Consider the following 14,179-nt stretch of genomic DNA (forward strand, 5'->3'; position numbering starts at 1 on the left):
CTCTTCTAAGGTTATAATTTGCCGCATTTGCTTCAGGAAATGGGGCGGCGCCAACTGGGCGCGCTTCATGATTTCTTAAGAGCACCTCATTGTTGCGTTCGGCAACAAGAAAGTAAGAGCTCAAAAAAATTTTAAATTCTTTTTCTCGATACTGCTGCTGCAGGAGTACATTCGAGGCATGGAAGGTCGAGAAAATTTTCCCTAACATATCGGACTCGAGGAAGTATCACATGATTGTAACTTTCTTCAAGGTCTTTCCACAGATCTGCAGGATCTTTTAATGTGGGATATTCATTTTTCAATCATACTTCAAGATGATGACGAAGGAAAATCATGGATTTGACTTTATCCTTCTGTGATGTATTATTTTCAACCTTAATGGTATCTTCAAGATCCATTGAATCAAGATGGATTTTAGCATATAGTATCCAGATATATCAAAAGCATTATATTCAAGATGAAAGAGCTTCGATATAATAAAAATTTGTTACCTGGAGTCTTCCTAAAATTTCGTTAGAGCTTCGTGCTAATAACGTGTTATGAAATAACTAAATAAAAAAGATAAAATAAAGAAATATAAATGAAAGACTCTAGTATTAATATTCACTAATATTAATATCATCCTACCATAATAACTATGATTTATATATTAATACTATATTTGTAATATGAAGAGAAAGAAAAGCTCGTAGAGAGAAGAAATGCTTTTATTGATGTGTGTATTTATCTGAGGCTTAGGGTCCTATTTATATGCATACAAGAAGGTAATTTTTTCAACCTTATTAAAATACATTCTCTCTTGAGAATGTGAGCTTCACATGGGAATGGACATCCACATCCCATTCTTATCGCAACATAATACTACTCACTAGCACATCACAAAAAAATTATAAAAAGTAAAATTAAAATATAATATTCTATTTGTTAAAACAAATTAATTTTTATCTTTTAATATTTACCTCGTAAGAATATCAGTTTTGCTTCTTTTTTTTTTTTTATTTACTTTTATATGCTCTGTGGTTCGAAGCTTGTGTTTTTAATTTTTGGTGAACGATTACTTGCTTATTGATTAGCTTTGGTTCTGCTACGCTGCTGTTTTGGGTGTCACTGTTGTGATTTTATTATTTTAATTTACTGATTATGATCATTGAATGTGTTGTGATTATTGATTAGCTTTGGTTCTGTTATGCTACTGTTTTGTGTGTCACTGTGTTGCTGATTATAATACCTCAGTCAGTGCTCAGTGTTTGTTCTTGGTTGATTGGCTTTGCTCACTGCTTGATGATAAATTTTTTATTTTGATGACTCTGTTACTGGGTTTCTGCTTGATGATAAGTTGCATTGCCTGTATTATTGATTCACTGCTCATTCTTGCTCTTCTATTCCCATAACTACAGTAATTTATCACTTTCACAAAAACTGTTTTCTAAATAGAAATTATTCTAGACAAGAAGAATGATTTTTTGAAGAGCAATAATCATAAGAAGCTGCTGAAGTGCTAACTATTGCATATGTGAGATAAGTTTCATTGTGGCAAAAATATGGAGGTAATTTGGAGGACATAAATAACTTTAGTGAATTCTTATTTGATTTCTGAAGATATGTTGGAATTAATTCCAATCTTTGACAATAAATCTATATATGCTTATAAATACATGGACCACAATAAATTAAAACTTTGTAAAGATGAATTATGGCATGATGCTGATCAATATGGATTATCTTGGTTTAATGTTGCTGAATCAAAATTGTGTTGTTTTACTAAGATTTTGAGGATCACGCTCTAATAATTGACCTTGCATATTAGTAAACTGAGTTTTTAATAGAATTTATAGGTGCTGAAATTTGGGTTGGCAGGGTTAGAAATTAGAATTTACCTGTAACTTTGTTTTGTGTTTCGAGCTCTGTTCAATAGCAAAGTAGACAAGTGTAGGGTCAAAAGAACCTAAGTTCAGATTGTGGATCTGTCACTGTGATATTCAGGAAATGCATATGTAGGGAAGTAGTAGTTTTGTGTATTTAAAAGAACTATATTTTAAGTTGAAAATTAACTCCAAGTAAGTTTGTGCATTATAATATGAGTAAGTTTGTGTATTTATAAATGACAACTTTAGGCACCAGTTTTATAGATTTCCTTGTTTTTTGCAAGTTTTTCAAATTGTTTTAGATATATAAGGAGAGATGGTCGATGACATAGTTTCGAAGTCTGAATCAAGACTTCAACTCTTGTCATTTCCGTTCTAAGTTGGAGTATATTATCATTTATCAATATCAACAAGCTTAACAAAGGTTATGTTTTAGTATATTTATTTATTATTTTATTATAAAACAGTTATTTCGGTTGAACTACGATTGAATCGGTTGAACCAATAAACCAGTAACTAGAGTGGTTCGATGACCGGTCCGGTTTTCAGAACCTTGGTTTAAAGAATTATTACCTATTCTTATTCCTAAACACACTAAGTGTTCATACTCTCCCAAAAACCCTCTCACAACTGACAAGCCATTGCGTGTTCATACTCTTCCAATCGATGCTCACAATCGCTGTTTCCTTTGAAATCAAGAATGAAAAAACTATTCTCCATCACAATCTCTTCCTCTCTATTTCTCTGGATCGTGATTTATTCTCCTTCGAACCTTTCTCAGTCAATCTAATTCCAGGGTTTGATTATTCTCAATTTTGATTGTTTCTTTTTCGTTTCATGCTTGTTCCAATTTCGTTTTAATTTTGTTCCAAAATATTGCCTGCACAAGAAGAGTAGCATTATTCAATCTGATCGTAGTGTGCGTGAGTGATTGAATCGAAACTGCAATGAGAAGGGGGAAACTCAAGAGCAAGCCCACCGGTTGCCACCAGTTCTCCACGCCGGAAGATCTCTGTAAGCACAAATCTCAAATCCTCTTATTCTTTTGATCTGTTTCCTGTTATTGCTGTTATTACCGTTTGTTCACAAAATCATTTAAATCCTATTCAGCTGGTTGCAAATTGTAATTTTAAGCTATGTTTTTGTTCAACTGATTTATTGATTCAGAGTTCAAAAGCAAGGTATTTCTTAATACAAATGTTTATTGAAAAACTTCGTTTATGGAAGATAGCTTTAGTTATGTTAGGTATTATAACTTATTATCATTATGTTTCTTAGCTTGTTATAACTTATTACTACTCTTTTCCACCAGGTTGTGTCACTAAGCTATGGGATTCTCATCTATGATGATCTATGTCAGCTAAGGTTCACACTTTTTTTTTTGGCATACATTAGAAAATAATGGCTAAAAAGGGACAGCACCTATTTGCTCAAATATATAGCAGTTGTTATGAGGTCTACTACTACAATGTAAGTTTATTTTATAAAGAGTAGTATTAATTGAAACAATATTGACTCACATCTTTCCAATCTTGTAAACTAGATTTCCATTCTCTTCTTTCTTGTTTTCTTCAATTTGGGAGTTTAGGTCCTTTCGAGTAAGCAAGTTGATTCTGCTGTTATTTATTACTGGAAATTGAAACAATTTTGACACATCTTTCACCTACGGCACTATTTTGACCTACTGAAACCTAAAACAAGCAATTCAATTCTTATGTTCTTTTTTGGACATTTTAGATCATGTTTTTTTCTAATTAATGCTGATTTTACATTAAATCCTGCATCGGACTGATATATATAATTCAGCTTATAGAAATCCAGGTCTTCAAAACCATACATGCTTGAGACTAATGTATGAATGTTCATTTGATTTCTAGTTCCGATGAAGACAGTGTAGTGGTGAGTAATGAGTTGTCAGAAAAAAGAGAAAGCCACTCTTTAGGTATCACTCCTGGCTGACTATTGTTTGAGAATCAGTTGGTATTTGCTGAGTTTAGATTGTTTCAAATATGTGTAAGTAATATTCATGTGACAAATCTTTTTATTGCTTAACTGTTAATTGTAAAGTCGAGCCACTTTTCTCATTTATTTTCAAATTATGATGGTGCTATTTCAATGTTTTTGGAGTTTCATTAGATATACTGTTCTGTCTCAAGATTTATATACTCTTGTTTTCTGATATTCAAGTTTTGCAGTCAATCATGCTGGAGTCTTATTTTTCATTACCATTTAATGTATTTTTCTATGCTTAATTCAACTTTTTATCTTGTGTATAAATAACCATATTGTCTCAATGCTATCTTTCAGATGTTTTAATTTTGATTTCTATAGACTTTTTTCATGGGATTTCTTATTAAATTTAGTAGGAGAATGCTGTTGTGTGTTTTGTCATAGAATTCTCCTTATATATTTGAACTAGTGGAATTACTTGGTAACTGAAGGGCTATCCTTAATCTGAGATGCTATGCTATCCTTTTGGAACAAGATTTACAAATTAAAAAAATCCGCAGAGTAACTTTCTTCTATTCAAAATCTATTTATCCTTAGCTGTTTGGAACTTTTCTTAATTAAGCATGCAAAAAAATAAGCATGCATTTCCTAATTAATTTCATTTCATTCTAATTAATTTCTTAATTTATATATTTCTTTTCTTATTGTTTCGTTTTGCTAATGTCAGGTTATTTGAAGTTCAAATAATAACTGTCTCGTTTTAGTTGCTACTTGAGCTGGATTTGGAGGTATTGTCATCTGGAAATCATTAGGAATAAATGTACCTAAGCAAGAAGTTTGCTTTGCTTTGCTGCTTAGACTTCGCTGTTCTATGTTCTGAACTAGTATTTAACTATTTTTGGGAGTTTTGAGGTTGATTAGGGGACAATATTCCGAGACAATATAAATTAGTTACTTCTTTACAATTCCTTTTTCAGCTTCATTTTATTATGAGCGAGTAGAATATTGGTTTTATTTACATTGAAACACTATCTTTTGTTGGATTTAAAACCATATGATTTGCTTCATAAAAGCCTTTTTGCAGAAGTAGTTTATGATAGCTATTATATCTTCATTTGATCTTCTTCAATTAGTTTATCAAGTTATTCATATTTATCACATCCAATTAGTTTATGATAGCAAAAATGGATAATGTAAAAGAGATTCAGCTACCTTTCTTCACCATAGCTCTTTTGTCCCCTTCTGAAGAGAGATTAGGACTATGGGCAATTGGGAATGAACATATGATCCTCTTTAAAACCTAGTGAGGGCTTATATTTTTTCTCTTGTTTTTCATTTCATAACTTAGATATGATAGATTACTGAAAAATCAAGTAAAAACATCTGTTTTTCCATCAAAGTAGACTACATATATGTAGAAAATATAAATGTATATTAATTAAGGTATTATAATGCCTCCATCATTCATCAAGTAATAAACACGTACGCAAAACGAAGACAAATAATAATGTTCCACAAACATAGAAATGCTCCTCGAATGCTATGGTAACCACAAGCCACAGCTCCCAGGTCAAACACAACAAATAAGCAAACCATCGATAGTTTACACAACAGCTAATAAATAACCATCAAATAAATCAAAAACTGCATGTATGTCTAGATATGATAATGTGCTATATATATGTACCTTTACCACAAACTTGATGCATGCATTTTATTTTTTAAAATACCTTTTGTTATATACCTTTGATGATGACCATGCGTCCATGTGATGCTTTCATATATACATTAAAGCAAACAAGGTAGAAGCCAAATATCTTGTGGGTATAGTCGTCCACTCTAGGCCATGTGTTAAAATTATTCTAGTAGGAATTAAATTTTTTCAACAAATATTAAAAAAAATATTAGAAATTTAATTTGATATATTCGATGATCTTAAACGTACATATAAACATTTAAACTAAACTCGTATCTATGATAAAATTATATATATTCTAATCACTTTCTCGAGTCACCAAAAAAAAATTATATCACTTCTCGGAATTTATTAAGGAACAAGATAAGATCATCAAAAGAAATTAATAAAGGCATGCATCTTAGAACTAAGTACATTATTAGGATAATAATAAATCCAACACCAGTCATAAGAATCGGCAGTCTTACCTTCAATTTCATCTTCAATAGTTGGTATATATGTGTGGTGTGTGTCCTCATTGCCATTTAGTAAAGTACGAAATCTGTGAAGGAAATTTTCACAACTTGGGACAAATCCCTTGTTCACTAAAAGTATTAGCTCTCCTTGATAACTATAGGATTGTTTCTCAAGTAAATGGTTAAAATTGAACAACCTTAGCATCTCCCTCATTGAATGTTCCGTGACTTTCTCATTATGCTGTTTGAAAAAGGCCAACAATTCAGTCGGATTCTCCCGATAATATTGTTCAAAGCACTGTTGAATTTTGGACGCTTGTTCTTTGAGCCAACCATCTTTCTTAGTTAATTCAAATCCAAATTCGTAAGCCTTCTTTAATATGTAGTTAACATTAGCCATGATAGACACTCCTTGCAATTCATAAATGTAGGTCTTCTTCAACGTGGACTCTAAGGAGGCCTCAAGTTTGTTGATATTCCAATCTATATAGTGTGAAATCAAAGACCATTCCTCCCGAACTTGAACTTTGGAATTGGGGTATGTTTTGAGGAGTGGTTCAATGATGTCCCTGTCTTTGAAAGCAATATCGAGGCGGTTCAATACTTGGATGGTAATTGGATGAGGCTCACAGGAATGAGAGTTTTCAATTTCGGGAGGAAAGTCGTCATCCCTGAAATAGTAATCTCTCGTTGCTTCTCCTAGTTTTTTTGTGAGATCAATCATTTCGATGGTCATGGATAGATTATGAGGAAACAGTGAATGGAACTCTGGAACAATTAAGTCACGTACTATTCTGAACAGCAGGGCAATTTCAGGAGAACTCATCAGTTCAGGGATACCTTGAATGAAACTGAGCAAATCTTGTTTGACTTGTGAGCAAAACTGCTCAAAACACTTGTTGGAGATGGGAGAGAATTCGCCAAAGACTTGTTGACAGAGTACCCGTTCGTTGGGAATTAGTATCTTTAATACTATGTTGCAATATTTAATCCACTTCTTGATCCTACTCACCTGGGCCGTCGAGTTGTCCGATTTCCTATTAAGTGAAGAGTCTCAACTTCGCGCCGAATCCTGTCCTTAATGAAGTTTTGGTCTTGCATTATTCCCTCCGGAATCTGGTCACTCCAATCATTGATGTAGCCAATCAAATGACGCCGTAAATTTTGGGAAAGTTCCAAATCCTTCTTGTTAAGATTTAGTAGCGCAAGGGTGAAGAGATCTTGAGTTGGACGTACAGTAGACAAAGAATCCGTTCTAATATCTAGGAGGAGAGTAGTGTTGTTGTCAATTGGATCTTGATGCACATCTCCTTCGGCATGTTTCTCTTTACATGAATGGAGAATGATGAGGAGAAAACTGAAGAGAGCTCCAAAGAAGCCGTACCACCATCTTATCTTTATGAGCTCCACCATAAGTTCTTCTAAAAAGAATTTCATAAGTTCTCCAACAAATCCATAGTTAGTTTGTATTGATAGAGCAAAAGCCATCACAACAAAACCAACAAGGGATACTATACCAGCAACTTGTACGTTATTTGGTGTATCATTGTGTCCTTTCCGTTGTTGTTCTTGTTCTTCCCCTCTTCTGGAAAAGAAGGTGTAGATAAAGATCACCAACAGGGCCAGGAATACACCACACGCTTTGAATTGGCGACGATAAGGTAACACCTTGGCTGGACCTTTCAACCGATGAAGGACAACTGCAAAAACAACAACGGAGACACAGAAAAGAGTGTACCCAACGTTTTTCCATGGTTTTGGGTCTCCCAATAGATGCTTTAAGTTGGAGCTTAGACCAAAACCTATTAATCCGACAACAGCTCCAACAATAGAAACTATCCACCAGAAAATTGGGCGCTGCAACACTCTACTTTGAACCCATATTTCAAACGTATTGGGTTTATTGCGGTCACCGGAGGTCAGGAAGGCGTCAACGGTTTCCATAGAGAGAGCTATATGCGAAGTTTGATAGTGGCGGCAAACTGATATTTTCAAGTGAAAAGCACTTCAATTTGTCTCGTGTTCTACCGTCTCCATCACACCAAGTTTTAAAGGAAGACTTTTCTATCAAAGACTTAATAAAGGTCTAATTTTGAGTTAATTGCTTTCTAATATTTAGGATATAATAGAAAATAAGTAAAAATAAGTAATTTTAATTGTCATTTATTTTATTTAAGTAATTTGTCCTTTATTTAATATTTTTTAATTATTATTAAAAAAATTGAATAATATTAGATATAATAAATATATCATTATGCGCACCGAGTTATTATGAGATAATCTAAAAGTAAAATAAAAAATCTAATTAATTTATGCTAAATAAGCTAAAGTAATTTTATTTTAAACACCCTCGTTAATTAATAACGTTCCATTATAATTTTTTCGCGTGCACCTTTCACCTGCTCCCGTAGGCCCACAACATGAAAATTATGTATTATATTGCAAGGTTAGAGAATAGAGACTATCTCGGTCTGTTTGTCTGTTACTACCTTCACAGTGTTTTCTTCATTGATTTTCTTTACACGCTGTTTGCTGAAGTTGGTCAATCTAAAGGGTTTTTGCAGATCCGTGTTTTCCAACAATCTTGCCACAATTTATGATCCACATTGTGTCCCACCACACGACGGGGGAAGTAGTCTGGAAAAAGCGTTGCATGAGATTTTCTAGAATGTAAATGATATCTTGCCTAGTGGGTTTACTTACTCCAAGAAGACGAGGTTGCTAAGAGCCCTTCCTGTATGAGTTATGACAATTTTGCCCCTGCTTCTCGTACCCGGGTCGAGGGGTATCCGCATTGTCCCTTCTTTTGTGGGGTTACTTTTGTCAATGCAAATGTCTCCATTACCGAGACGGGCTCCCAACTCTGCGATCAAACCTATATGGCTATATGTCAATCAACTTGTCCAGTCGTCGTACTCAGTATTGGAATAGCACTAGTGCGGGAAATGGTGCGAATTCCCCGTTCGGAGTCGCGCGTCAACCATAAACCCCAATTCGACATTGTTTTGTCCATTGTACCGCGTCAATCATGAGTATTCACCTGATTTCTAATCTAACCTATAGACGTTGACGAAACTACATGATATTTCCATAAAATTTTCCCAAAACGACATAGCCTTAACCATTACACATGTGACTATGTGTCTGTGAGCCACCTCCAATGACTTAGACCGAATGGATGCGAGACTTCCCTGATCCTACTAAAATAATTAACAAATCGAATATAATTTTCTATTATGAATAAAACCCCATGCCAGTCTTCCATCTTTTGGTTTGTGTATTTTTAATCATTTGTTCATGTTTTTTGTATTGTTCAGAAACTTAGTGGCACCCTATTAATGAAAGTATTTATTTCTCTCTTACTACGAATAAGATTTACATTTAGAATCCGTCTAGAATAAATCAATGACTAATTTTTCAGGAGCTCGTAGGGTTAAAATTATTTCTTTTTTATTCTTCATTCTTCATACTATGAACCTTATTTCCATAGACAATATAAAAAGTAGGTAAATATTATTATAAAGATTTTATAATTGTCTTTATATAAAGATGTATATTTTTTATTATTAGATGATAAATTGTAGAATTTGATTTGATATGCTATAAAAGTATTATTATTTTTAAAGTGTGGTCAAACAAACAAAATACATTGTTAACATAAAGCTCTTCATAAGAAGATATTTTTATCATCTTTATTTGAATAAGTGCCTAAAAAATATAGGTATCTCAATATCGTAATTATAACATCAATAGAAATTTAAAAAAATGAAATTAACAGATAAACAAAAAAATGTGAGGTATTGGAGACAAAATAAATGGTAGAAATTAAAAGGGATAAGTACTGTTTTGGTCCCTAACGTTGAGGGTCAGAATCGAAACTATCCCTGATGTAATTTTCGACTTAAAAATGTCCTTAATGTTGCATTTCATTTTAAAATCGTCATTTCTAATAAAATTTTTTAATTTATTCCAAATTTACTCTTACTTTAATAAAAAAATATAAAATTAAAAAAAAAAAGAAAACGCTGGTGTGATGCAGATAGTGATGGAGTGGCAGTGGGTGGGGGTGGTGTTGGTGTTGGTGTTGGTGGTGGTGGTGGTGGTGGTGCTGGTGCTGGTTGTGGCGGTGGTGTTGGTGTTGGTGGCAGTGGTGGTGGAGGAGGTAATTATGTTGGTAGTGGTGAGGGTATTTTTGTCCAAAAAAAATTAAAAGGACGATTTTAATACGAAAAAAAACGTTAAGGACGATTTTAAATCCAAAATTAGAAGAGGGACGAAATCGATTCTGGCGCTCAACGTTAGGGACCAAAACAGTACTTATCCCAAATTAAAACAAACAGAAAATTAAAGAGATGATGAAGAAGAAAAGATAAATGTTAAAGAGGAGAACAGGAATAAAGTAAAAAAATTTTACTAATAAAAATTAGAAAAAAGCAAATTATAAGTATTTAAGTTTAAATAAATTACTTAATATTTCTAATTTTTACTCTATGATGTCAAAGAGCAGAGAGTGTTTTATTAAATGACGGTTACACTTCATACATTATTGATACATAATTTTTTTAAAATCACAACTTGGCAAGTGTACTGAATTGTATTAAGTAATACCACGGTAAGTGGGTTATCATCCCCACAAGAATTAATGGACTAAGCAACAATGGTTAATTGATATTCTAATTATACAAATCAAAATAGAGGAATGAGGAATCACATTCAAACAGAGGACAATAAAAAGGCAAAGTAATGAATAAAAACAATGATGATGAGAATGTTAAGGTTTTAGAGATGTTTACTCTCTAGGACAATACTTCTTATGTTCATTTATTTGAGGCATGCAGAGATCAATCATGACAAAATCATATATAATTGAATGACAACCTAATTTCTTCTTAATTAGTTAATCGTCAATTCCTTAGTCAATTAATTAAGAAAAGAGGTTAAGCACAAATCTGATTTAGTTTCAAATAGGGTTAAGTATTTTTTTCATCTCTAAGGTCTTGGGTCAAAATCAAAATCGTCACTGACATTTTTTTCTTATTAAAATCATCCTCAACGTTATAAAATATTATAAAATCATCCTTTTGTCCATAAACAATATTTTTCAAAAAAATTTGCCCTTAAACAAAAATGAAAAAACCTTTCCCACCTTACCACTAACCTCTGCATCATCATCACCATGGCTACGCATCTCTCTCTCCATTTCCTGCCTTGCCGGCTGCACCTTTCGACGTCGGTGCTGGCTTATGGACACTATCGTACGACGTGATGGCGAAGATAGCGGCGTCGGCGGTGTGCCGGTCATGGTGGGAGGCGTGTGGCCACTAAGGGAGGCGATGATGTTGCTCCGATGGAGAAGAAGTTCAAGCATGGAAGCCCATGGGTGAAGCAAAACACATAAAAGGCACTCAAGTCGTTCGAGAAGGTGGCAGCGTGTGGGTCTGCACTCGTCATGGTGGATGCCGGGATCATATATTGAGAGAGAGGGGAGAAAAGCAGAGAGCCCTCGATTTGTTCCTGAAATTTGTGAAGCTCAGAAACGATGTCACACAGTGCAATTTAGAGATTTCGTATTTGCAAGGTATTTCTTTTCTAAACTAATTTCAAGGTTGAGTTTCTAATTGTGGATATTGGATAAATCATATTTGTGTTGTTCATAGTGTGTTGACTTTAACTCAAACTAGATTAGTTCATATTCAATGACTTAGAATACACCAGAAAGAACACGGGAATAAACGCAAGAAGGTTGGGAATTGCATTATTTCTGGATTTGGGTATGGTGCACGAAACTGGCTCCACACGTTTCGCACAGATAGACCAGCAAGTATATTGGGTCGTCCAAGTAATACCTCAGGTGAGTGAGGGTCGATCCCACAGAGATTGTTTGTTTGAGCAAGCAGTGGTTATCTTGCAGATCTTAGTTAGGTGGATAGAAATTATAGTTTGTCACGAAAAATGTATAAAATAGATAAAATAAATAAAATGTTACTAGATAGGTGGAAAATCAATGGTATGAGAACGGTTGAGACTTCGGAGATGCTTTGTCTTTTCGGATTAACTTTTCTTACTGTCTTCTTCAATAACTTTCTGATTCCTTCAATGGCAGCCGTAAGTGATTAACTCATGTCCTCTAATCAAGTTAACCTCCTCCACTACAACAGTCCACCATGTTGTAAGTGACTCATGTCCTCTCATCAAGCCACCTCTAGGTTTCTCACTATAGTAGAAGATGAAGTTCTAAGCAATCCACTCCCTTTCACGATCCTACTCAAGGTGCCACAGACAAGGCAGATCTTTCGGATTAGGGAATGCTGCTTCTCAGACTCTAGCCTTAGCGCCACAGAGACCTCACTTACCCACGGTCAACGGAATTTCATGTCACATATCCAAAGTTGCCCAGGTACTCTATTGGAATCCACAATGTAATCTCTAGTTTTGGTTCAACGCTATCTGGGTCAGGACTCGCATGGAGCCCATGTAGAACAAGGATGGTTGTCACAGGTCATCCTCAATTCATAAGGTGAAGAACGAGAATGCATAAGAAAATAGAATCAGACATATTGAACTAGAACAGTAATATTATTAATCCATAAAACTCAGCAGAGCTCCTAACCTTAACCTTAGGAGGTTAGTAACTCATAATATTCGAAAATACAAAATGGGGGAGGGAGAATAATGGTCGAGCCCTAAACAAGGGTGATCTTCTCCTATAAAGACTAATATGCTAACTAAGAATTACAGAAATAAGATAAACTAAGTTGATAGTGCAAAAATCCACTTCTGGGGTCCACTTGGTGAGTGTTTGGGCTGAGCTTGAGTGAAATTCACGAGCTAGTACCCCTTAGGGGCATTGAACGCTGGCTTGGGACTCCCTTTTGGGCGTTGGACGCCAGCTGCTCCCCTGTGGGCGCTGGACGCCAGGAATGGGGTTGCTGGCTGGCATTGAACACCAGTTTTAGGCCTTCATTTTCAAAGCAAAGTATAAACTATTATATATTTCTGGAAAGCCCTGGATGTTAGCTTTCCATAGCCATTGAGAGCGTGCCATTTGGATCTCTGTAGCTCCAGAAAAGATCCTTTGAGTGCACAGAGGTCAGATCTTAACAGCATCTGTAGTCCTTTCTCTGTCTCTGAATTAGACTTTTGCTCAAGCTCCTCAATTTCAGCCAGAAAATACCTGCAATTACCATAAAACATACAAACTCAAAGTAGAATCCAAAAATGTGAATTTTTCACTAAAACCTATGAAACATAATAAAACTTAAACAAAACATAATAAAAACTAGATGAAAATGATGCCAAAAAGCGTATAAAATATCCGCTCATCAGGGTACATTATCATTATCATTTTAGGCTTTTGCTATGGAACAAACCATTGAACACGTAATTCAGCTCACAGGTGCCTTTGTTTGCTTGACCAAAAGGTATTTGGTTCAGCTGTTCAAGGCTTGGTCAGATATGAAGCTATGTTAAAACTTGGAAGGCGAGGTCGGCGTCAATGGAGGAAGGGTTGAGGTTGGTGATGGAGAGGGAGAAGAAGGTGGAGAAGGAAGCGGGGGCAGAGGTGGTGGGGTGGCGAAAAGGGAGAGAATAGAAGAGTAAGAAATGGTTTGTTTAAGGGCAAAATTGTCCAAAAAATATCATTAAATGGACAAAAGAATGATTTTATAACATTTTGTAATATTGAAGATAATTTTAATAAGAAAAAAAGGTTAGGGACGATTTTGATTTTAGGGACAAAAAAAGTATTTAACCCTTTCAAATAAGATTCAAAAGTAGTTCTTAGGTTGAATTATATCTCACGTACTCAACTAGTTTTAGATAATCAAAACTTACAAGAAAGAATAATTTTCAAAAGTTTTCTAATCCGAATTATGTCACTTATTTAAATTAGAGCAATTGAAAATCATAAAGTGTCTCACACTCTTTGAAACACTATTCCTAGTTAAATAAAAAAGTCGTGAGAAAGTTTTCTAGCTAATTCCAATATTAAATTTTTCAAAATAATATTAGAATCCAAAATAGAGTTAGAATATTTTCCAATAGTTCTAATCCTTAGAGATGAAGAGTAAAAACTCAATCATGAAATAGATCAAAGAATAAACCTCAAATAAAGTAAAACACTTAGATTAAGAATCCATAAAAGAGATAAACAGATCTCCTAACCTTAACAAAGGAGATTAGTTACTCATGGTGTGGAGAAAACAATAAACAAT

General features: G+C 34.2%; 1 long non-coding RNA gene across 2 annotated transcripts; it reads left to right on the top strand.

Moving 5' to 3' along the window:
- On the top strand, window positions 981-4,836 carry LOC110263521. Of its 2 annotated transcripts, XR_002349317.1 has the most exons (3): window positions 981-2,879; window positions 3,178-3,335; window positions 3,743-4,836. It is a non-coding gene; the product is annotated as an uncharacterized LOC110263521 (long non-coding RNA). The 2 variants fall into 2 exon arrangements; XR_002349316.1 differs by having other exon boundaries at window positions 3,178-4,795.

The sequence above is a fragment of the Arachis ipaensis genome, chromosome B06 (assembly GCF_000816755.2).
Source record: "Arachis ipaensis cultivar K30076 chromosome B06, Araip1.1, whole genome shotgun sequence".
In the NCBI taxonomy this organism is placed as follows: Eukaryota; Viridiplantae; Streptophyta; class Magnoliopsida; order Fabales; family Fabaceae; genus Arachis; species Arachis ipaensis.